The following is a 3,253-nucleotide window of genomic DNA, read 5'->3' as shown; positions in this document are numbered from 1 at the left end:
TTGTGTGACAAACATGCAAAAAAACAAAAAATCATGATGGGGCAAACATTTTTTCATACCACTGTATATATCCAAAATTAATGCCAACCAACCATTTGTACACCACTGTGGCTTTGCTTGCCCTGAAGAATTTCTTAATTTAACTTTTTGTTCTCACAAGACATGCTCATTTTACATATTTTACAAGTAGCTGTGCCTACTTTGGATATGTTGTATTGGCATGTGCTGAAAAATCCAGCCATATTCCATGTACAGAAGCAAAAATAAAGCTGTGTTAAAGCAGCAATATAGACGCATAGCGAGTCGCAGTAAATTATTACCATGAAGTATTCAGACAATGGTATAAATATTTACCTAAGTTAAAAAAATGGTTGCATCAAAAAAATGTCAGATTTTGGGTGACAGAGTTCAGGCAGAAGAGCCCCTTTATCAGCATTTTTATTAGGGCTCCAGTGAAGTCTGGATCAGCTCTGAGTGTATGTAAACTTCTAACCCCTACTGTACTGGAATTGACCCCCCTCTACCCACTCACCATCTCTGTCACACTGACTCCAGCACAGTTCATCTGTTCTTTTTAGGCATTAGCTGTTGAACAAAGGCAGTTCTGTGTAATACATATACAGTGAGTCCAAGAAGTATTTGATCCCTTGCTGATTTTCTTCGTTGGCCCACTAATAAAGACATGATCATTCTATACTTTTAATGGTAGATGTATTCTTACATGGAGAGACAGAATATTAAAAAGAAAATCCAGAAAATAAATCTAAGGAATATATATTAATTGATTTGTATTTCATGGAGTGAAATAAATATTTGATCCCTTAGTATTCATTAGCAGTTCTGGCTTTTACAGACCAGTTAGACACTCCCAATCAACTTGTTACCTGACCTGAAGCCACCTGTTCTCACTAATCACTTGTGTGAAAAACACCTGTCCACAGAATCAGACAGATCACACAGATTTCAAGTCTCCAACATGGGTAAAACCAAAGAGCTGTCACAGGACCTCAGAGTCAGAATTGTTGACCTTCACAAAGCTGGAATGGGCTACAAAAAGATTAGTAAGGTGTTGGATGTGAAAGTAACAACTATTGGTGCAATTATCAGAAAGTTTAAAGAGTATAACATGACAATCAACAGACCTCGGCCCGGTGCTCCAAAGAAGATTTCGCCTCATGGGGTGGCAATGATGCTGAGAACGGTCAGAAATCGTCCTGCAACCACTCGGCAGGAGTTAGCAAATGACCTGAAGGCAGCTGGGACCACAGTTTGCAAGAAAACAATTGGCACCACTTTGCGCAACAATGGATTCACATCCTGCAGTGCCCGAAAGGTACCCCTGCTGAAGAGAGCACATGTGGAGGCGCGCCTCAAGTATGCCAATGATCATTTGAAAGATGAACCAAGTTACTGGGAGAAGGTTTTGTGGTCAGACGAGACCAAAATTGAACTTTTTGGCCTCAACTCCACCCGCCATGTGTGGAGGAAGAAAAATGCTGCCTATGACCCCAAGAACACTGTGCCCACCGTCAAGCATGGAGGTGGAAGCATAATGTTTTGGGGGTGTTTCTCTGCCAAGGGTACAGGGCTACTTCACCGCATCACTGGGAAGATGGATGGAGCCATGTACCGCACAATCCTGAGGGACAACCTCCTCCGCTCTGCCAGGGATCTGAAAATGGGCTGTGGTTGGGTCTTCCAACATGATAACGACCCTAAACATACAGCAAAGGCAACAAAGGATTGGCTCAAGAAAAATCACATTAAGGTCATGGAGTGGCCCAGCCAGTCGCCAGACCTCAATCCGATCGAAAATCTATGGAGGGAGCTGAAGGTCAGAGTTGCCAAGCGACAGCCCACCAACCTTCATGATTTAGAGAGGATCTGCAAAGAAGAGTGGGCCAAAATTCCCCCTGGTGTGTGTGCTAAACTTGTGGTTAACTACAACAAACGTCTCACCGCTGTGCTTGCAAACAAAGGCTTTGCCACTAAGTATTGAGTGTGTTTGGCAAAAGGGATCAAATACTTATTTTCCTCATTGAAATACAAATTAATTAAAATATATTCTTTAAAATTATATTCTGGATTTTTGTCTTGATATTCTGTCTCTCCATGTTAGAATATATCTACCATTATAAGTGCAGAAGGATAGTGTCTTTATTAGTGGGCAAACAAAGAAAATCAGCAAGGGATCAAATACTTCTTGGACTCACTGTATATGTGTGTGTGTGTGTGTGTGTGTGTATGTACAGTATGCATGTGCATAGAACTTGTTTTCAATGCATGTATATTTCCATTTAGAAGAGATTTTCCAGGCACACCTGGAAACCCGAAGTTAAAGCTCAGTTAAAGTCTGCAGGACTGAGAGGTGGACACTCCATTTAGGAAACTTTTTTTGGCCAAAAAAAAAAAAAGTCACCACCAAAAAAAAAAAGGTCTCACACTCTAATATTTGGTTGGACCACTTTGATTGCAGGACATATTCACTGTGGCATTGTTTCAATAAGCTTCTGCAGTGTCACAAGATTTATTTAAATCCAGTGTTGCATTAATTTTTCACCAAGATCTGGCAGCATTAATGATGGTAGAGTCTGACCACTGCACAAAGCCTTCTCCAGCACATCACAAAGATCCTCAATGAGATTAAGGTCTGAACTCTGTGCTGAACTCTCTCAATCCATGTGTGAAATTGATGATCTCATGCTCCCTGAATCACTCTTTCACAATTCCAGCCCCATGAATCCTGACATTGTCATGTTGAAATATTCCCGTGTCATCAGGGAAGAAGAAATCCATTGATGGAATAACCTGGTCTATATTCAGTACATTCAGGTAGTCAGCTGACCTCATTCTTTCAGCACATACTGTTGCTGAACCCAGACCTGCAGACCAACTGCAGCATCAACCCCACATCATTTACTTACGTTTTTTGGCCAGGCAGTGCATGTTGCCAAGATATTTCTATACAAAGAGGGAGTTTTATTGGTTAAAGTAGGGACTTTATTCCATTGTAAATACACTGTAGATCAGTTTCCCAAACAGAGATTGAGCCTAGTCATAAAATGTATTTTCCTTTCAATTGATAATATTCATTAAAAATACTATGTAATCCAATAATAGGTTTAATCTCTGTATGCGATGTAACTGGAACAGATGACATCCATAAACCTATTGGCACCATGCCTACTGCTATGTTTGGACTTGAGAGGTCTAGCATTGTCCACTAATTTTAACCTATGGATCAGTGGTATAA

Source organism: Astyanax mexicanus, chromosome 8, assembly GCF_023375975.1.
Source record: "Astyanax mexicanus isolate ESR-SI-001 chromosome 8, AstMex3_surface, whole genome shotgun sequence".
NCBI lineage: Eukaryota > Metazoa > Chordata > Actinopteri > Characiformes > Acestrorhamphidae > Astyanax > Astyanax mexicanus.
This window is presented reverse-complemented; position numbering follows the sequence as displayed.